This window comes from Panthera tigris, chromosome B3, assembly GCF_018350195.1.
Source record: "Panthera tigris isolate Pti1 chromosome B3, P.tigris_Pti1_mat1.1, whole genome shotgun sequence".
Taxonomy (NCBI): Eukaryota; Metazoa; Chordata; class Mammalia; order Carnivora; family Felidae; genus Panthera; species Panthera tigris.
In genome coordinates this window covers 120,757,507-120,780,076 of record NC_056665.1, presented here as the reverse complement: position 1 = coordinate 120,780,076, position 22,570 = coordinate 120,757,507, and the positions used below count along the sequence as shown (strand labels likewise).

The 22,570-nt window shown below is 45.7% G+C and overlaps 1 long non-coding RNA gene across 4 annotated transcripts; it reads right to left on the bottom strand.

Moving 5' to 3' along the window:
• Positions 1 to 1,018: 1,018 nt before the first annotated feature.
• LOC122239667 lies at positions 1,019 to 11,518 on the bottom strand. Of its 4 annotated transcripts, none has more exons than XR_006219002.1 (5): positions 11,345 to 11,518; positions 8,743 to 9,014; positions 8,485 to 8,608; positions 4,242 to 4,407; positions 1,019 to 1,101 (listed from the first exon to the last, which is right to left on the bottom strand). It is a non-coding gene; the product is annotated as an uncharacterized LOC122239667 (long non-coding RNA). The 4 variants fall into 4 exon arrangements; XR_006219001.1 differs by having other exon boundaries at positions 8,743 to 9,000; XR_006219000.1 differs by having other exon boundaries at positions 8,743 to 8,997.
• Between the last annotated feature and the right edge of the window lie 11,052 nt (positions 11,519 to 22,570).

The following is a 22,570-nucleotide window of genomic DNA, read 5'->3' as shown; positions in this document are numbered from 1 at the left end:
GTCTGCTGACACTTGGATTTTAGGCTGGTGCATCTCACGTTAGATCTCTAACCTATGGAACTGTAAAATAATATGTCCGTGTTGTTCGACGCCACAAAGCTTGTGGTCACTGGTTATAGCAGCCATACAGGACTAGTGCAGGGCCCTCATTTATTCCAGCTCCTTAGCTCCCTGCAGCAAACCTGATTCCTGGTCAGTCGGTGTCTGCTCGAGGACTCCCAGGAACCAGGAGCTCACTCCTTAGCACAGAGCTTATCAGATACTGGTCAGCCGTCGTTTTGGAAAAAGCTTCCTTTGTGGACTCAAAATCTGTCTCTCATGGCTGTCAGTTTCTCTTGGAAAAGACCCTTGTCCAGTTGTCTCGCCTGACAGAGGGTTCCAGCCCTGCCCCCACCTCCGGCCATACGGCTGGTTCTGGGCAGCACAGGACTCAAGCCAGAAAAACTGGAACCAGTGGGACCCAGTTCTTGGACTTCGGTGGGAAGACCACCATTGAGAAAGAGGAACGCTTCTCACAGAAGCCGCAGGAACCTGAATTTTGAGCAAGTACCCCAGCTTCTTGTGTTGCACATCTGCCAGTCACACTTTGAGAAACACCGCATGGGTGTTGTTTACCTGGAATCTCCATGTGGACCCCATACATGTGGACTCAAGTCCCAATCCTGGAGGGGCCTTTGAACTCAGGATCTTATGAAGGCAAGAAAAGGATTATCTGAGAAAACTTGAGCCTACATGAGAGGAAACTGTGGGTAGTTTTGTTAAGCATAGAAATATGTAGTTCATTAAGAATAATATTATGGAGTCACCCCAATTTACTTGAGGCCTTGTCTCCTAGCTAAATAGTCAGCCGGGCTGTCATCTCTGTCTCTGTCTCTGTCTCTGTCTCTGTCTCTGTCTCTCCCTTCTCACGCACACACCAGGTTATGAAGAACAAAGAGGGGCCCAGGAGGAACCCTCTGTTTCTCACCCCCAGCCCTAGGGCAACCAGGAAGTTAGTCCACACCTCCACACAGAGAGAGAGAGAAAACAGACATGTTTTGAAAACTTAGGAGGGTGTGTTTTTAATTGCTTCACAGCATTGTTGAGGATCAAGAAGTTTACCTGTGAAAGAAGAGGTTTGGAAAGTGTTAAGCACCATCACAGTTAAGAATCATCCCACTATTGTGAAAACAGAACCGATTCTGATCACCAGCCTGATAATTTCTTAACCATTTACATTCCCCTCTCTGCCAGTTTCTGTCTCCCTTCCTCCCCTCGAATGCCTACTGGAAGGAGCAAGCATTCCTGGCAGCCCAGTTGGGAACATGGGATGGGTTAACCCAGCTCCAAGCCTTGTGGCACATAGTTAACACTCCCCACAGGGGGCTGGGAACCCCTGTCTCCCTCAGGGTGTGTGCGTGTGCAATCATGTGTGCCTCCCGGAGCATAGGGAGAGGATCCAGTGATATTTCACACAAATGAGAAATGTTATTCTGCAGATTAAAGCCTCGCCGAGCCTGGTTTTGTCTTTATTTATGCTTTTCCATTTCCCTCTGCGTTGACATGGGTGCCCATGCCGGGGAGCACCGAAGGACGTAATTGGCGTGGTGAAGGATTGTTGCGCAGCCCCCGATGCTCCCTCGCAGGGCTACCCCCCTTCTTTCCCCCATCTGTCACCATCTAATGTGACAAAGTTTTTATCGGGCATTGAGGCACAGGAGATTAAAAGTAAATACTGCAATCAGGAGGCAGCTGGGGAGAAAATGCAACGCATTTCACAGTAAGCTGCACAGCTCATCAGGGTAGCCTTGTGGCTCCAGGAGGCAAGGGTGGTGGGGGAGGATGGAGAACTCCAGGTGGGGGTGCAGGGGAGACACAGACTCCGGCAGCTGCATTTTCACACTTTGGCCGGTAATAATAAAATGATAGCAGCCGCCATATATCAAGGGCCTCACGATGATAGTGTAAAGTTAGCGTAAGCTCCTCTTTAAAAGAACCTGAAGACCAGAGAGTTTAAGAAACACTCCTGAGTGGCCAGGATCCCCTCTCTTCTCCCACCGCTTCCTGCCCTCTCCTTCAATGAACAAAGATTAGAGTTTGGGTTGGCAAGATAAATTGTCACATGAGAAATGTGGTTTTGTTACATCTTCATTTCTACATTGCACCACACACAAGCTTCCATCATTAATTCAATCCCATATTGTCATTTAGAATGTAAGCTCTGTGTTCTGTTTGGTCTTTCCTATTTGGTATGTCCAGCACTTGGAACATTCCTTGTGTGGCCTGTAGTAGGTGCTCAACAAGTATTTGTTGAATAACTGACTGAATGAATGAATATTCGTCCAGTCCAATATGGTAGAATATTGGGCAACTAAAGTATGGTTCAGAGACCAGTAGCATTGGCATCACCTGGGCACTTGTTAGGAATGCAGAATCTCAAGTGCCACCCCAGACCTCCTGAATCGGAATCTGCCTTTTGACAAACTCCTCAGGTGATTCACGTATATGCCAAAGTTTAAGAGACATTGGCATATATATGAGACCCTTTGTCTTGATGACCCAAGCTTTCTTGCTCCATCATCGTGGGTGAAGGGAGGTTGAATTTCACATTTACTTCTGTGATAGCATTTTATGCATCATTAAATCCCATTGTTAAATCGCCACCATTATATGATCTTTCGGGGTGGTCAAAATCAGCCATGTATGGGCACCTGCAAATCCTTTCTTTCCTTGTCTCCCTGCCCCTTTACTTCTTTTCCCTTCTTCCCTCCTTACAGGTCCCAGCTTTGTGGTCCTGGCCAGTAGTGGATCCTTGAAACCTTCAGATTGGGCACTGTCCTTGGCCACAATACTCTCTGTTGAAGACTTCATCCCCTCTCATGGGGAAGAACAAAGAGGGGTGAGGAAGAAAGAGAACTCAATCCTGCTGAGCTTTGAGCCGAATAAGCCTCTACTTGTTGTGGTCCATTGGAAAATAGAGTCCTGTTCCTTAATAGAGTCATGTAGCTTGGGAAACTGAGACCCAGGAGGCAGGAGAGGCCCCATGTAGGCGATGACACCAAACACTGAGTAAGTATCACGTCCTTGATAGGAAGATGAAGACTGAGCCAATGCAGCCTACGTGCTACAAAAACAATTTCCCTTGTTGAGTTGTCTCCCTTTCTGCTTCAGGCCTGTGGGCTCCACTGCCTTGGGGACAAACATCACGGCCGCAACACTCATCTCATGCTCCAGCCTCTAACATTGCCAGCCTCTGGCTGCCAGCCTTTCGATGATGTAGGATTTAGAGCCAAAAAACATTATGTCAGCTGCTCAGTGGCATCCATTATCACATTACCACAAATAACTTTATCAAGTACTATAAATTTAAATGTGTTTTTCTCATCTTAATATTTCCAGAATTAGAATGCAACTTAGAAGAGATAAGTGCATTTGATATATTACTTTAGTTAAGAAAACTTTTATGGAATTGATGGCACGTGTTACAATTGTTGGTGTCTTCGAATTGAGAGAATGTGGTGCTAAGGCTCTAAAAGAATGGGGACACTGCACAGGTACATTTTGATAGATGATAAGGAGCTTAGGAAATGTGGAAATGAGGATAAATTCATAAGCACTGAATAATCATAACTGATACTACTTACTGGGTGCTTATTTTGTGCCAATTATACATTTTCTCTAATTCTTAAATAACCCCCACAGGAAGATAATGTGATTTTAGTCATTTTAAACCTATGTATATGATAGTCTCCACACTGTGGCCTTTTTCTTGAATAACAGCTTTATTGAGATATAATTCACATGCCATGAAATTCACCTTTTTAAAGAGTACAATTGGGTAGATTTTAGGATATTCACAGGGTTGTGCCTATAGTCTCTTTACCTGAATTTCTTGGGGATCTGAACTTATCATCTCTTATATCTGCCATCATTCTCTCATAGTGTATTATTTCCTTGTGAGTTTTGTAATTTTGGATTGTGAGCTTATCTTTAGTGACATTTTATGTGTGGAAATCCTCTATCAATTGGATCGATTTATATTACATGGTGAGCATGTGTCCCTCCAGAGGGCTGACTCACAGGTTCCAGTGAGGGAATTGGTGGCTTCCCTGCCCGGACCTCAGCATACATGTGGCTACTGAGGAATGCCAAAGACCATAAAGCCTTGTGCACATATTTGGATTGTTGTCAGCAGCCCCAGTGGCACCTCCACGCTGGGGGACAAGCTCCCTGAGAGCAGGGGCTTATCTTATGTTGCTTACCACTGCTCCTCTTGGGTCTATATCAGTGCCAGCCTTGGTAGGTGTCCAATAGGTAGCTGTTAGAGAAATTAGTCATCCCTTGGAGATTACAACAGGACGTCTTTGGGTACCATTATTCGGCCAACCTCAGAAGGGGTCTTATGATCTTTTCAACTTTCTTAACATTCTAGAAAAAGAGACAGAAGTCCAATGAGGCCTCCTGGCATGTAGCCTCATCTTCTTTCCATCCTACCTACTACCTTGGAAAGGAGGGGCAAGGTTGGTGGAGACAGAGTTCTAGCAAGAGTTGCTATGGGAAATGCCAGTTCACTCAGAGGTATCCAGTAGTCCTCAATCTGGATACCTAAGCCAAGGATGGAAAGAGTGATGGCTGTGTTCACTTTACAAGTATTTATCGAGTGCCTTTTGTGTACCGCGTGTTATGCTGAGCTCAGCCACGAGGGGAGTAAGACCCAACACCTATTATATGTTGGGAAAGAGGCACAAGCTTTGGAATAGGACAGGTGTTGAGTTTGAATCCATTTTCTCTACTTATGACCTATATGACCCTGGTTAAATTAATCTCAGCAATAATTTCTTTATTCATAAAATAGCAATTGTCATTCATTCTTTATATTACATGGTGAGCATCAAAAAATTCTGCTTTGGTTTTTCCCTAGTCCTGGAACCAGCACTTAATTGTGTGACTTTGTAACTGACAGGCCTCCTGGGTCTCAGTTGACTTCCCTTTGGAATAGGGATTTCACTCCAAGCGAGAGACTAAAGAATACTTGCTAAGCACTTTCCTCCTCAGCTCTGGCCACTTTTGCAAGTGCAGGAGTCTGTAAATAGCCAGATGCAAGTGGGCCTGGGGTGCTCCTGGGCCCTACCTGTCTGCCTCCAGAGTGAAGGGGAGGTTTCACTGTGTGTATGTAACCCATTGGCGCCCCTGGCACCTTGGTTGGAAAGTTCCACTTTGGAAGATTGTAGGAGGACTAAATGACATGATCTATGGCAGTGTTTCTTAACAACTACACCACTAACGTTTTAAGCTAGATAACTCTTTGTCGTGGGTATTGTTCTGTACTTGGTAGAATGTTTCACGGTGTCTCCGGTTTCTACCCACTAGATGCCAGTAGCAACTCCCAGTTGTGACAATCAAAACTGGTTTTAGGCATTGCCAGATATCCTCTGGGGGACAAAATAGTTGCTGGTTGAGTTAGATGGAAAAGCACTCTGTAAGGCTAAATGCGTGAGCTATCATCCTTGTAATGAATTACTATTACCATAGTGCCAAATGCTGACAATATGCTACCTTTGAGGCAGTGCGTGAACATTTTTTTAAAATGGGGCCTGAGTGGGGAAGGGGCAGAGAGAGTGGGAGACACAGAATCTGAAGCGGGCTCCAGGCTCTGAGCTGTCAGCACAGAGCCCAATGTGGGGCACGAACTCACCAACCGCGAGATCATGACCTGAGCTGAAGTCAGACGCTTAACCAACTGAGCCACCCCGGCGCCCCAGAATTTAACATGTTAACCAAAGCCCTATGGAGACAATCTGAGATCAAGTTTAAATGGGGAAATTTGAGAAAACCTTAGCAAACAGGCAAGGAGAGTGCTTTAAAACAGCTGGACAGCACGTTGTCTGCAGCAAACTAGGCTGAAAGAGACAAGAGACCCTGTTCTGGTCTCAGCTGCCTCGCCACCTGCTGGGCGGCCCCAGGCAAGTCCCTCTCCTCTTGAGCCTCCGTTTCCTCACTCGATGGACTCTGAGATCCCAGAGCAGATGTCCCTCTGCTCTGACCATCGAAAGGGCCACAGATCGGGGAGCGAGGTCCTCCAGCAGGAGCTGGAAAGGTGGCCTATCTCTCTGTGGCAGTTGGGAATGGGGCACTATTTGGAGCCAAGATGGATCCACGTGGATAAAGGGTCGCCAAAGCTAATTAAAGATCAGTCGTGGCCCTGCACCCCATGGCAGAAGACATGGCCTTGCTAGGCTTGGTGAGGTTTTTTGTTTTTGTTTTTTTCTTAAAAAAAAGCTACTTAAAACCAAACAGAGTATAACTGTTTCTGCTTTCTAGGGAGGAAAGAATCATTCAAATGAGTAAGGAAATAAAGCTCTCTATTCCTTTCTTCCTCTAGCTAAGACCTGTGAGAGGAAGAGGAGAAAGACAGAAAGGTCCAAACACCTGCCGTGTTTTCTGTGGCTGAGCAGTGAGGCCTGTAGTAACTAACTGGTCTTTGCAGAGCCCAGCAGAGGGCTTCGGAGGGTCAGGTGAGCCCAGAGCAAGGACAACCAGGGGCCTAGATCATCCAGCACAATAAATTGAGGGAGTTGAGTTTCTGAGGGAACTTGGGAGGAAAGACAGATGGGAGAAAAGGGCACCAGAGTGTCATGAGGGTCACATCGGGTTGCTGATGTGACCAAATAAAACTCCTCCAAACTTCCAAAAATGTTTGCTACGCACCAAAATGCCTGCCTGTGTCTGCAGTGGTTGAGAGGGTGGCTATTTAGGAAATGGAGCTGGACAGCAAGGCCAGCCTGAGTGTGTTCGATTCCTGAGGCTGCCACAAATGAGGGGGCTTAAACAACAGAAATTTATTCTCTCACAGCTGTGGAGGACAGGGGTCCCTAGTCAAGGTGTCAGCAGAGCCATGCTCTTTCTGAAGGCTCTAGGGAAGAATCTTTCCCTCCCAGCTCTTCATTTCTGGTGGCTGCTGGCAACCCTTGGCACTCCTTGGCTGAAAGATACTCTGATCTGTTTCTGTCGCCATATGGCTTTCTTCTCTGCATGTCTGTGTCCCTGTGGGTCCTCTCCTCTTCTTACAGGGACATCAGTTGTATAGGATCTAGGGTACCCCCAATCCAGTATGACTTTATTTTGACTAATTACATCTGGAAAGACCCGATTTCCAAATAAGTTCATATTCTGAGGTTCCAGGCGGACATGCACTTTTGGGAGGCACGCTATTCAGCCCAGTTCACGACATGAGAGGCACTATGATCCGTAAGTGGAATCCTGGGGAAAGCAGAACGACCCCAGGCCCTTCCCCCACCCCCATCCTTGCATCACATGCATGCGGGGTGTGGCCTTGCACCTGTGTAGTGGACTTTGGAGCAGGTGATTCATGCCCAGAGCTCTTTTCAGATGACTGCTGCACAGTTAATGGCTTGCACTAACCAGCTCCCATGGCCTTCCATCCAAGGGTCCTGCTGGTCCCGGGCAAAGCATCCTCTTGTTTGCAGTATGTATTAATAGTGAGTATTTGTTGTCTGTGGTCTCTGCCCTGGGCTTCCAGTTCCCTTCTCTGAGTACATAGCTCTTGGATCCCCTTTTGGAGACCTGTCCTCCTTACTCTTAGATTATATAGGGCCCCATCCAAGGCTTCCGAGCCTGGTCAATAAACATATTCAATCCCCCTGGTCACAAAGTGGATGGGCACATGTTTCAAATTAATGCAATCACAGTGTTTCTCTGAACTTGTACAGAAAAGGAGAATTCTTTCTTCTAGTTTTGAACCTGCAACCCTGCGGTTTGGACTTCTAGCAGCCACTTTGCCGTTGTGAGGTCAGAACTTCCCAGAGAGTGGAACTCACAGAGAAAAAGTGGAATCAAAAGATCAACAGAGAGAAACTGGGGTTTGATGTTCTCAGTAGCCCCTAGATCAAGCCTTGCCTGAAGCTCTACTATTGGTCTTTTTAGTTATCTGAGTCATTAAATTACCACCACCTCTCTTCCTTACTTTGCTTGAGCCATGAGTTTGAGTCATATTTTCTATCACTAGTATAGAAAGTTTATTAATTATAATTCACTTAGAATGGATCCACCAGACTGGGCTTTATAATTTGTTTGGTTGGAATGCTTCTTTTTGTTTATCTATGGAACAACCCAGATTAAGAAGTGGATGGCATGCCCCTGTGGAGTGTCATTGCAGGCCCCTGGTAGAGTAGAGTAGAGCCTTCATCAGATATATATTTTTTAAGTTTATTTATTTATTTGGAGAGAGAGAGGAGGGGCAGAGAAAGAGAGAGGAGAGTCCCAAGCAGGCTCCACACTTCAGCACAGAGCCCTATTTGGGGCTTGAACTCACAAACTGTGAGATCATGACCTGAGCCAAAATCAAGAGTCTGATGCTTAATCGACTGAGCCACCCAGGCACCTCATCAGATATTTTTTGAGTGCCTGTCTTGTATTTGCCTGGGAAGGGGCTTAGATTAGACTGGTGGCAATGGAGATACAAGAGAGAGGTAAAATCAACAGTACCTGGTAGAGATGGGCCATCAGTGACATGGGAAAGGAGGTGTCCTGGCTGGGTCCTAGGCTTCCAGCTTGAGAATGGAATGGCTGCCACGTCCTGAGATGGGACACATTACAGAGGACCAGGTGTCTGGGGAGGAGGGGACCGGTGAGTTTGGTTTTGACCCTGTTAGTGTCTTATGCCTTCACAACTTCCAAGTGGGGGTGTCAGATAGGGAGTCGGACACACAAACTAGGGCTTGGAGGGGAGGCTGGACTAGTTACCTGAGTGGGGGTCTCTTGTCTACAGATGCCGCTGAAGCTGGAGGTGCAGGGGAGTGGCTGGAGATGGTATAGAACGAGACACAGAGGCCTTGGGTCGGGGTCTGGTGGAGCACCAGTAGGCAGAGGGGTTCATGGCCAAGGCCATCCTCTACCTTGCTTCACTGGATGCCAGGGCTTGGCTCCGAACCACTGCTGTCCTGACTCCTGAACTTGACTCCTGAACTTGACGCCCTGGTCTGGTTCATCTGAAATAAGCTTCTTAGAGAAAGAGACTGGGTCTGTCTTGTGCACCACTGAGGAAAAGGCTGCTGGTGTGGCCTACCCTCTGTGCACTCACCCCTCCTCTCCGCACCCTCTGTGCACTCACCCTGCAGGTACTCGCTGAGGACCTGTTGGCTGAGGAAGCATGTTTAGGTCTGTACAGCATTAGGCTGGAAGCACCAGGGAGCTGACTCTCCTGGGAGCAACCCTTGACCCTCCTTAATAACCACTGGGAATGGAGGGCAAATACCCGACCTGTTCTGCCTCCAGAAGGGGAGACTGGCGCACACACTCCCCCATAGGTACATGTACACACACACACACACACACACACACACACACACACACATTGCCTCACCTCCCTCCCCACTTCCAATAGCCCTCTCCCGTCCTGGGGCTGCTGGTCATATCCCAGCCAACCAGCACACTCTTGTCCCATCTCTGCCTCTGCCTGGGGGGGATCCGGCCTAGGGCAGCTGGGTGCCCATAACGGTGCCTGACCTAGAGCCAAATGCTTTTGAGGGTCACCAACTCCTGCATCTGCAGCACGAGGAGACGGCCCAGTGAACTTTGGTTGGAACGAGAACCGTTGATCCTGTTCCTTATCCATCCCAGCCTCTGTGCCTGTGCACACACACTCGGGGTCTCTGCGTGGTCACCACCCGGTTCCTCCCCCTGATCAAAGGAGGTCAACTGAGGAAGCCAGGTCCCCAGCACCTGGGCAGCAGGCTCAGCAGCGTGAGCTCCTGCGCTCTTGGCAGTGGCCCGCAGGCCCACCCCCAGGGTGTCATGTCCACATCCTCTTATGGTGGCTCCCAAACTACGGGCAGCCCTGGCAGCATGACCTTCCAGTTGTCTCTGTGCTAACACACTGGGGCTAATCAGATGAATATGTGTTAGTGTGCCTGGCACCTGTGTGTGTGTATATGTTTAGCTTGTGTGTGTGTGTGTGTGTGTGTGTGTGTGTGTGTGTGTACATGTACCTATGTGTTTTTGCTTCCATGTGTATTTGCGTGTGCGCGGTGGCTGCTGTCATTATGCTGCTAATGGAAATACTGCCACGGATCGCAACTCTCAATTAGCTCCTGGGGCGATCGCTGTGACAGCCAGTTACCGAACAGCAAGGCCTAAAGGAATGAATTAATTTGTAGTACACGGCAGTTAGAGTCACCATGTTAGCAACAGACTCGACAGCCAGAGACCCCGATTAGAGAAGCCGGGACCATCGGGCACCTGCAGGTACCTGGGAGGTGTCACCCCTGTGGCCCTGACCTGGGAAGGGGATCAGAGGGACACCAAGGACCTTCAGTGAGCTCAGGGCCATGCCGCCTGTCAACTGTCTAGAGCTGTACCACCCACCCCCAGGGGAGGAGGACCCTGGCTGGCACACAGCCAGAGCAGAGGCAGGAATGCTAGGAGCTGAGAGGGATGGTGAGGCCTTGTCCTCTCTCTCTCTCTCTTTCTCTCTCTCTGCAAACAGGACCTTCAATGGACTCATTGGGCTGGAGTGTGGCCAGGTCTCTTCAAGGAGGCAGTCTTCCCGGGTCAGCTCAGGGAAACCCTAGGGCACCGGGGAAAGACAGGAGCCCCCCACTCCCTCCATGTGTTAGGATTCTTTCTGTTTTCATTAAAAAAAAAATTAAATGTTTATTTTTGAGAGAGAGAGAGAGAGACAGCGTGAGTGAAGGAAGGGCAGAGAGAGAGAGGGAGACACAGAATCCGAAGCAGGCTCCAGGCTCCAAGCTGTCAGCACAGAGCCGGATGTGGGGCTCGAAGCCACAAACCATGAGATCATGACCTGAGCCGAAGTTGGACACTTAACCAACTAAGCCACCCAGGTGCCCCTACCATTATCATTATTATCACAATTAGGTAGTGAAATTTTTAAAGGAACATAGAATTGTAGACAATGAAAAGACATCCTTGACCAATAGACTCCTGTGTGAGGAGATGGGAACACCGAATTTGTTTCTTGTCACTGCCTATGTATGATGTGCCTTTGTCACTGTTTTTCTGCTTGGTACACCTGTTATTTTCTTCTTCGTTTAATGTCTTCTTGTAGAGGTATCCTGTCTTTGTCCGTAATTGAGACCTCTGGTGATTTAGAATATCCATATTGGTAACCAAGTACAAGGGGACATTGGCTATGACCGTGACGCCACTCCGTCATTCCCTCAGGCAGAATGAGGTGGCTGTGCCCACCCGGGGGTCTCCCTGACCCAAGGAGGTGTGCCTGCCCTCTGAGAGTCTTACAGAGCCGCAGGGAGGGGGGTCTGCTCCAGCCCCAAAAGGGAATCAAAACATCCCTCAACCCCGTTTTCCTCAAGTTTTACTTTCTCACCTTCCTCTTTCATTACGCCACCGAACTTTTTCAAACTTCAGTAGCCTTCACCCGGCACCTCGATTTCCTCCTTCCAGTCTGGCTTCTCCTCTCCTGCTCCGCTGAACAGGATGCTACAGCATCAGCAACAACACAACCACCACCCCCAGCTGCCCAGCAGCACTCACACCTGCTGGCCACCTCTTGCTCATCCTTTGTGACACTTCATCTCATAGGTCTATGACCTTGCCCCCTCCTGGCTCTCCTCCTTCATCCCTAATCACTCACATCTCCTTCACTGGCTCTTCTTTCCCCTCCCGCCCCCTAGATTCAGGTACTTCCTGAAGTTCTTTGTTTCCTGCCATGTCCACTTCTTCCCCCTGACGAATTGTCTCCGTCTGCCGGGGCTGCTGTAACAAAGAACGTAGACTTGGGGCTTTAACAAGCAACATTTATTTCTCACAGTTCTGGAGGCTGGAAGTCCAGGATCAAGTTGACGGCAGATTCCACATCTGGTGAGGGTTCTCTTCCTGGTTTGTAGATGGCCGCCTTCTTGCTGTGTCCTCCCATGTGCAGAGAGAGGGGGATTTTCCTCTTCTTATAAGGACATTAATCCCATCCTGAGGGCTGTTCTCTCATGACCTTATCTGACCCTAATTGCCTCCCCGAGGTTCCACTTGCACATATCATTGCTTTGGGGATTAGGACTTCAACATGCGAGTTTGGCTGGGAATACAAACATTCAGTCCATTGGATAAGTCCATTGCTCTGCTAGCCTCAAAGAGCAACTCAAGGCAGATGACTTTATGCCCATCTCCTCCTGTTTCCCTGCTCCCAGATTGACAAAATAAGTGTATTGTCACCCACCTTTTGCAAAAATCTCTCCAAATCCAGGTTCTACACCTTCTAATCCCACCTGAACATGCAACCAGAGTCATTGTCCCAAAGTTCAGCTCTTTGTCCATTTTCTGTTTGATAGATCTCAATGGCTTCCCTTTGCCCTTGAAGAAAATTAACACTCCTTACTATGACATTTAAGATCCTTTGTAATCTGACTGTAACTTTTCAGTCTTTTTTTTTTTTTTTTTTTAATTTTTTTTTTCAACGTTTTTTATTTATTTTTGGGACAGAGAGAGACAGAGCATGAACGGGGGAGGGGCAGAGAGAGAGGGAGACACAGAATCGGAAACAGGCTCCAGGCTCCGAGCCATCAGCCCAGAGCCCGACGCGGGGCTCGAACTCACGGACCGCGAGATCGTGACCTGGCTGAAGTTGGACGCTTAACCGACTGCGCCACCCAGGCGCCCCCTGTAACTTTTCAGTCTTATTTTTATAAGACTTTGTAGTCTTATTTTTCCACTACGTATCTGCTACAGCCTTGACATATTTTGAACCTCAAACCACTTGCATATCTCACCACTATAAATTTGCTCAGTTTCTTTCCTTCTACCTGGAATACCCTCCCAAGCTTTAAAAAAAATTACTTTTCCCCCGATTATAAAATATATAGTAATTATAGTAAATGGTCTATAATATCTGTGGGGTCTAGTAATCCAAGGCATGATATTAGCCAGAAACCACCCCCACACTCCCAGGTACCATCACCTTAGATCAGCCTTATGAAGTGTTTGATTTTAAAGCCCAACTTTGGTTCATGAGGTATTTCCTCATCTTACCAGGAGCAGTTTTTTTCTTTCATCCTAAATACTGTAGTGTTTTTTCCCTAAGAACAAAGACATTCTCTCACATAACCTTAGCATAATTATTAAAATCGTGTAACATCATAATTATCAAATCATTTAACATTGATACAACACCATCCTTGAATTCACAGTTGATATTCACATTACATCAATGGTCCCTTTAGTATCCTTTCTAGCTGTCTTTCCTCCTCTGTCCAGGACTCAGGACTACAGGATTACAGAGTGCATCCAACTGTCATGTTTCTTTCCATCTCCTTTGATCTGTAATATTTCTTTAGCCTTTCCTTGCATTTCTTGATCTTGACATTATTTTTTAAGAGAGCAGACCAGTTATTTTGTAGTCCTTCATTCTGGGTTTGTCTGATGTGTTTTGTTTTTTTTTTCATGATTAGATGGAATGGATGCATTTGGACAGGAATTTCACAGAAACAATGTTGTGTTCTTTTCAGTGCATCATATCAGGAGGCACATGATGTTGATTTGCCCCAATATTAGTGGTATCAACTTTGATCATTTGGGAAGAAGATGTCCACTAGGTTTCTCTATTGTAAAGTCACCACAGTTCCCTCTGAAATGAAGAAGTCATTTATGGGAAGATACTTCAAGGTTATGAAAATATCCTGCTCCTCCTCAGACTTTCACCATCGTTTCACCATCATTTCACTATCGTTCTAGCATTTAGTGATGATTTTCTAACTCCATCATCCCTTCTGTGTTTATTACTTGGCATTCTACTATAAGGAAAAATTATCCCTTCTTTCTCATTTACTTGTTTATCAATTTAAATCAATATGGATTGGGGGGGTTCTTATTTTATTTATTGAGCTACAATTGATTACTATTATTATTAATTTTGATGATCAAATTGTCCCAGATTTTGCCATCCCTTCAAGATGGTTTCTGTGTCTCCATTATTCTTTGGCACATATTATTGTCTGGCACAATGAGGTGTTTTGGGCTCCTCTTGTCCTTTCCTTGTTCCAGAGCTGGAATCAGATTTTTCACCAAGGAGCCTTCCAGGCCCAATTAGAGTTCACTTATCTAGAGAGCAGTGGAGGGCCTCAAAGGAACAACGGCCATGTATATGTCATTGTCACCGTGATCCAGTTGGCATGTGTTGTATTAAGCTCTCTCAGAGTATTTGTGTTTTAATAATATGTAGTAATAATAATAATCTTATTTATTAACCAAATTATTGTCATTTCTGACTTCTCATATTTACTTTTTTTCATTAAAGATTCAAACATACACACACACACACACACACACACACACACATACAGTGATATGAAATGTAAACTATAGACTATCATACTACAAGAATAGACATTGAAGGATTAGCAGTCTTCCTCCAGAGAACCAAATGAAGAAGCAATCTAAACCAGAGGTCAGCAAACTACAAACTACTCCTGTTTTTGTAAATAAAGTTTTATTGCAACACAGCCATACTTGTCAGGCTACCTATTATCTATGGCCACTTTTGCCCTATTCCAGAGTAGAGTAGTTATGACAGACTTTGCAGCCCACAAAGTCTAAAATATTTACTATCTGGATTATTACCAAAAAAGTTGGCAAACCCCCAGTCCAGATGAACAGATGCTGAGGATCCAAACCAATAGGAAGAGGAACTAATGCCTATTAATTCCAGCTCCCACATGCGACTACTTAGAACAGCGTTGCTTCTTAGTAGCTGGGGGACGGGACAGCTTGTGAAGTCAACTTGTAAAGAGAAAATCACACACAGCCCAACCCACCCTGGCAAGTCTCCTGGAAGTTGCCATGTTGGAGACTGATCAACTCTTGCTCACAAAGGCCTGCACAGACAGTGTTACCAGCATCTACAAATCTGCGCGGAGCATTTCAACAACGTATACACCGAGGTGCGTGGAACTGCACTAGGCAGTTTTCACCAGCCCCAAGACCAGAAGGATCAAATCTGCAGCGTAATCAGCTGCAATTCTGAAACCAAATCACATATGGGCTGGCAGTGTTTACAGGGAATAAATGATTAAAAACCCTAGAATAGCATTCCCCAGAAGCTCTCTCATTTGGAAAATTGCAAAAGGAAATTGAAGAGAAGTGGAAAATGTTTTGCCAACATGAAAGCTAGAGAAAAAAAAAGCCCTCTTAAACATATGTTGAAAGAGACTGTCTTTTATATCTGTATCTCTCTAAATTACCTCAATTATTAGTGAGAGTAATAAACACCATCTCACTATGAGTGATTAGAGAACGGATTTGAAAGACCATTGCAAATACGTTTGAAACTCTATGCCCTGATGAATACAGTGACGAGGCACTATTTCATACCCATTGGGTTGGCAAAATACAAGTTGGATTATAAATGATGACCAGGATTTGGGGACTTGAGAATGCTTATACATTGCTGGTGGGATTAAAGTTAATAAACACTCAGAAGAGCGATTCGGGAGTGACTAGTAAAGGTAAAACGTGCCTGCCCGGCCACCCAGCAGTTTGTCTTATGGGTAGACACCCCAGAGCAGCGGTGCTCCAAGTGTAATTCCAGACTCCTGGGGATCTTTGAGGTGCTTCAGGGGACCTACAAGGTCAAAAATGTCTTCAGAATAATACTAAGAAGTCATTCGTCGGGGCGCTTGGGTGGCTCAGTTGGATAAGCGTCCGACTTCGGCTCAGATCATGATCTCACGTTCGTGGCTTCGAGCCCTGTGTCGGGGTCTGTGCTGACAGCTCAGAGCCTGGATCCTGCTTCCGATTCTGTGGATCCCTCCCTGTCTCTCTGCCCCTCTCCCGTTCATGCTCTCTCTCTCTCAAAAATAAATAAACATTTAAAAAAATTTTTTAAAAAGAGAAGTCACTTGTCTTTTCTGCTGTGTTCACATTTGCATTGGTGGTGTAAAAGCAATGGTGGCTAAAACTCTGGTGCGAATCAAGGCGGTGTCCCTAAACCATACCAGCCCTGCTTGTACTCTGTGCTGCCATGCACTTTGTAGGGAGGAAAACCGTTTTACTGAGGAGCATTCTTGATGGAGCAGTAAAATTTTTAATTTTTAAAAATCTTGACCCAGAGTCTCTGTCTTTATAATACTCCCCGTGATGAAATGGAAATTGCACATAAAGCCCTTCTGCTGAATCCTCAAGCACAGCGGTCCCCAGGGAAAGCACGTATGTGACTGAGCTCAAGGATGAACTGGCCACTTGTTCCACGGAGCACTGTTATTCCTTGAAAGAAATGCCAACAGGGGCGCCTGGGTGGCTTGGTCGGTTGAGTGTCCGACTTCGGTTCAGGTCATGATCTCACGGTCCGTGAGTTCGAGCCCCGCGTCGGGCTCTGTGATGACCGCTCAGAGCCTGGAGCCTGTTTCAGATTCTGTGTCTCCCTCTCTCTGTGACCCTCCCCCGTTCATGCTCTGTCTCAAAAATAAATAAAAACGTTTAAAAAAAAAAAGAAAGAAAGAAAGAACTGCCAACAAACTATGGTTATTTGGGTTTTTGGATATTTGGCAGATATTTTCTCAAAACTGAAGTGAGCCTGTCACGTCAAGGAGAAACAACCGATAATATTTGTTGCCAATAATGACATCTGAACTTTCCAATTTTAGGACCCTTAGGTCTGCCACTGTGAGCACGACAGCTTCCTAATACTCAGGCTTTTGAAGATCAGAGGTGATATTAACAAGTGAAAAATTCTGAGATTGTCTAATGAAGTGTGCTAACATCTGGAAGATCTACAGGGCTCGGTGAACCAATATTTTCCAAATGACTAGTGTATGGTGTTACAAAAATCACGAGCTAAAGATGTATGCAAAGTACAAGATAGAGCGATGCATCTTTTTTTTTTTTTAAGTTTATTTATTTTGAGAGAGAGAGAGAGTGAGAGCAGGGGAGGGGCAGAGGCAGAGGGAGAGAGAGACTCCCAAGCAGGCTCCACGCTGTCAGCACGGAGCTCAGCTCAGGGCTCCATCCCATGAACCGTGAGATCATGACCTGAGCCAAAACCAAGAGTCAGATGCTTAACCGCCTGAGCCACCCAGGCACCCCGAGATCAATGCATCTTAATGTAAGGGTACAAAAAGTTCACTGAGATGGTTTCGGATTTCACATTCCAGCTGATCTTTAAGAAATAGTCACTTGTTGAGTTTTGGTTCATTATCAGGGAATATCCACAATTATCTGAACGTTACCACCCCCTTTTCCAATTATGTATTTATATGAGGCCAAGTTATCCTCCAAAATTTCCACACAAACAATATAGTTTTTGTAGATTTATAAAAATGAAGAATGTCATTCATCTTAGTATATTTATCTTACTGCACTTATTTTCTATAAAAATATGGTATTTATATTGATATAATGGGTTTGTAATTATTTTAAATTAATTAATAAATAATTATTTTAAAAATTCATTTTAATCTATAAAATGTTAACTATGATACCCTATTGATAGATATAATTCCCTGAAACGAAAGCTCTTTGAGGTCCTCCGTAGTTGTTAAGACTATAAAGGAGTTCTGAGATAAAAAAGTTGAGAGTGATTTCTAAAGCAGCACCTCTCACACTTTTCAGCACAAGGAAAAGTATATAAGGAAGTTCACATGGCATTGCTTGAAATAGTGGGAAAACTGGAAAGAACCTGTTTTTCGGCAAGAGAATGGAGGAACTGTCCAGTGATATAATGTCATATAAATTTATTTTAATGTATTAACATTTACATGTATTAAAAAATATGCATGGGGGGGCATCTGACTGGCTCAGCCAGTGGAGCACGTGACTCTTGATCTTGGGGTTGTGAGTTCGAGCCCCATGTTGGGCATGGAGCCTACTTTAAAAAAAAAATGCACGGGGATGATTTACATCACGTTCAAGATAAAGATTCCTCTGAGTACAAGTAAGAGAAAAAGATGAGAGAGTGAGGCTTAGACTATATAATGTTATAACATTTCTTAAAAACTCAAAGTTCTAAAGCAAATGAGCTAAGGTACATAAGAATTCGGGGTGCCTGGGTGGCTCAGTCGGTCGAGCGTCCAACTTCGGCTCAGGTCATGATCTCACAGTCCATGAGTTCAAGCCCCGCGTTGGGCTCTGTGCTGACAGCTCAGAGCCTGCAGCCTGTTTCAGATTCTGTGTCTCCCTCTCTCTCTGACCCTCCCCTGTTCATGCTCTCTCTCTGTCTCAAAAATAAATGTTAAAAAAAAAAAGAATTTGTTTATATTGTTTTCTACAATTTTCCATATGTTTCAAATCTTTTGCAGCTGAAAACAAAGAATCTTTCTCCTTTTCAGTAAATGATTTATTTCAGAATAGAGGTGTATAATTTTGTTCGGTAGTAAGTACCAGCTGCTCTCTGCTTGCACTAAATCAGGGTTAAATGTGTACTTAAAGATTGTCAGCATAACCCGTGTTAATTCTTTCTCTGCCTGGGGAACCCTTACTTATTTGTGTGGCCTTATGATCGGAGAGAAGAATGTATAGGGGAAACTTTCACTTTCATTGTTTTTTTTTTTTTAAATTAAACTCTGTAACCAGCATGGGACTCGAACTCACGACCCTGAGATCAAGTCACATGCTCTACTGACTGAGCCAGTCAGATGCTTCAGTCTGTATTGTTTTAACTTTATACTACAATTATATTTTTCAGGAAGAACAATTAAATATGTTTCCACTGGAAAATAGTAAAAAGTTGTGTCTGTATTCAATTTTAAAATAGTACTGAGAAGGGCACCTGGGTGGCTCAGTCAGTTGAGCGTCCAACTTCAGGTCACGATCTCATGGTTCATGGGTTCATGCCCCGCATCAGGCTCTGCGCTGACAGCGCAGAGATACCTGTGGGAATTTCCAGGGCACTCATTCATTCATTCATTCATTCATATTCAAGGTGCTAGGATTAAAGAGAGGAGTCTGGGTTTCCTGGGTGGTTAGTCGGTTAAGCGTCCGACTTCAGCTCAGGTCATGATCTCATGGTTCGTGAGTTTGAGCCCCATGTCAGGCTCTGTGCCGGCAGCTCAGAGCCTGGACCCTGCTTCAGATTCTATGGCTCCCTCTCTCTCTGCCCCTCCCCCACTCTCTCTCCCTCTCAAAATAAACATTAAAAAAATAAAAATAAAAAATAAAGAGATGAGTTAGACACAGAGTCCACCTTCAAGGACTCAAGATGTAGTAAGGAAGGCAGACCCACTAGCAACTCATTAGCAATTCAACTGCTAATGTGACAAAAGTACAAGCACTAGTCTTTGAGCACAGAGGAGGGAGGGACCTACTGTGCCTGAGGGCTTCAAGGAGGAGGCTGACTTTTTGGGTCTTAAAGGAGGAGAAGGGGAACCATAGGGAGGAGACCGTGCACTTTTTTTTTTTTTAAGAATATCACTTTTTTTTTTAAGTTTATTTATTTTGAAAGAGAGAGAGCATGAATGGGGGAAGGGTAGAGAGAGAGGGAGAGAGAGAGAATCCCAAGCAGTCTGCACTGTCAGCGCAGAACCTGATGTGGGGCTCAAACCCTCGAACCTCGAGGTCATGACCTGGGCCAAAAGCAAGAGTTGGACGATTAACCAGCTGAGCCACCCGGGGGGCCCCAGAAGACATACATTCTTGACTGCACCAACAGTAGAAGGAGATCCCTTAGCAGAGAGAAGAGACAGCAGGTCCAGAAAGGACGGGAGGGAACTTGCCCCCTCTTGACTCAACATTTGCCACAGCTACACAGCACAGCTGCATTTTCAAGCAACTGGGTAATACAAACAATGCGAACGAAGTCTTGTTTGTCCAAAATTTGAAATAATGCAGATCCTACTTTATGTCTATTTCTGTAGGAAAATTAGTCCTGAATGCACCTCTCACGTAAAAACTGGCCTGCTGGGAAGCGAGCACCTGCTCAGGGTTCCAGAGAAGCGTGAGGCCCTGCCCCATCCTGGAGGAGCTCACGGCCAGGTGCACAGCCCCGGTCCTCCCCACTGGTGGCGACCTGTGATGCAAGTCAGGTGGGTGGAAAGGCAGGTAGAGGAAGCTGGGAGGAGTCTAGCAAAGAGAGGCGGACGGGGGCCAGGTGGAGACAGTATGGATTGCTGAGGGAGCTACATGGGCATTTTAGAGCAAGGGCATTTAGAGCTCTGTCCTCCAGAGCAAGGACAATGGGCAGAAGAGTTGGAGTGACCTGCCACCGGAAGCCACAATCGTCCCTTCCCGTCCCACTGTACCATAATACCTCTGTTCTTGTCCTCTCAGCTTGACTGTTGGTTGCTTAATTCGGTCAGGAAGTATCTATTGAGGATTGTTCTATGTACTAAGACCACACCAGGGAACAAAGCATACCAAAATTCCTGCCCTCATGGTGCCTACATTCTCGAAGGAGACAGATCATAAGCAAAATAAACAGACAGTTTACATAGTATAGCAGGTGATAAGTACACTGTGGGAAAGCACAGCACCAAAGGTGACAGTGCATGTTGGATGTCTGCACATGCATGAATTAAAAAAATTTTTTTTACCGTTTATTCATTTTTGAGAGACAGCGGGAGACAGAGCATGAGCGGGAAAGGGGCAGAGAGAGAGGGAGACACAGAATCTGAAGCAGGCTCCAGGCTCTGAGTTGCCAGCACAGAGCCCGACGCGGGGCTCAAACTCATGAACTGTGAGATGATGACCTGAGCCAAAGTCGGATGCTCAACCGACTGAGCCACCCAGGGGCCCCCCCTTTTTTTTTTAATTTTTAATTTTTAATTTATTATTATTTTTTTGCACATGCACGAATTTTTTTTTTCAATATATGAAGTTTATTGCCAAATTGGTTTCCATACAACACCCAGTGCTCAGCCCAAAAGGTGCCCTCCTCAATACCCATCACCCACCCTCCCCCCCCTCCCACCCCCCATCAACCCTCAGTTTGTTCTCAGTTTTTAAGTCTCTTATGCTTTGGCTCTCTCCCACTCTAACCTCTTTTTTTTTTTTTCTTCCCCTCACCCATGGGTTTCTGTTAAGTTTCTCAGGATCCACCTAAGAGTGAAAACATATGGTATCTGTCTTTCTCTGTATGGCTTATTTCACTTAGCATCACACTCTCCAGTTCCATCCACGTTGCTACAAAGGGCCATATTTCATTCTTTCTCACTGCCACGTAGTACTCCATTGTGTATATAAACCACAATTTTTTTATCCATTCACCAGTTGGTGGACATTTAGGCTCTTTCCATAATTTGGCTATTGTTGAGAGTGCTGCTATAAACATTGGGATACAAGTGCCCCTCTGCATCAGCACTCCTGTATCCCTTGGGTAAATTCCTAGCAGTGCTATTGCTGGGTCATAGGGTAGGTCTATTTTTAATTTTTTGAGGAACCTCCACACTGTTTTCCAGAGTGGCTGCACCAATTTGCATTCCCACCAACAGTGCAAGAGGGTTCCCGTTTCTCCACATCCTCTCCAGCATCTATAGTCTCCTGATTTGTTCATTTTGGCCACTTTGACTGGCGTGAGGTGATACCTGAGTGTGGTTTTGATTTGTATTTCCCTGATGAGGAGCGACGTGGAGCATCTTTTCATGTGCCACACATGCACGAATTTTAAAAGGCTGTCCAGGAGGGATCCTCTTTGAAATCTCATGTAATTGTCTGAAGTCACATTTACGCGCGTATGTTTGTATAAGTGACTTTTTTTGCCAACAAAACCATAAACTTTGCTAGGGGCAGAAACTGTCTTGCTTGTCTCTAACATTGTCCACGAGACCTAGGACAGAGGTGAGCCCTTCATGAGTATTTAAAAATACTTTCTGGAGGGACAGATGAAAAAGAAATTAATAAATAAACAAAAATGGAATGAAGGAATGAATGAGTGAAATAGAAAGAGTCCTGCTGTCCTGCTGTCTTGAATTTGGGCATCAAGCCCAGATGTCACAGAGTCTTTGCTTGTGTCATCCTGGCCCTCCCTCTTCTGGTGGAAGGAAAGGAGGTACCGAGGGAAGGGGAGAGCCCAGGGTGGGGGAGGGGAAGCGTTGGGCTGGGCTGGAGGGTGGCGGTGGGATGGGGTGGAGTGAGGTGGAGGGGTGGAGAGGAGACAGTAGAGCCCAGTAGAGCTGGAAGAACAGGAGGGGAGAAAACAAAAGATCAATAAGGACCATCAGGGGGTGACAGCCGCCAGCCAGGGAGCGCTCCTCCCTTGATTAGAATTCATGAACTCCCCTCTTACATTAAGTCTTTATATGACACCTGGCCTTTAATGCAAAGCTGGCTGCGAACATTAAAAATTAAAAGCCGAAGGTAGGCTACATCCATCTCTGATAGCGCAGCTCCCCTCCTATCTGAGGTCTGCACAAAGCTATTACACATTGATAAATTATTTTGGGTAATAGCCGAGATATTACATTGTTTCTGAGTGAAGGTAAAATCTCTCCCTGACACGGGCATTTATCAGGAGTGCCTTTCATCTTATTTATTATGGGCCAGGTGAGCATGGGACTGTGGCCAGCTGGGGTGTGGGCAGGGGTGTGGGCTGGACCCCCTTTCCCTCCCCTACCTCTCCTCCCTCTCCCTCTGTCTCTCCCTCCGTGGGGTATTGGTGGGCTCGTGACAAGTTAATTAT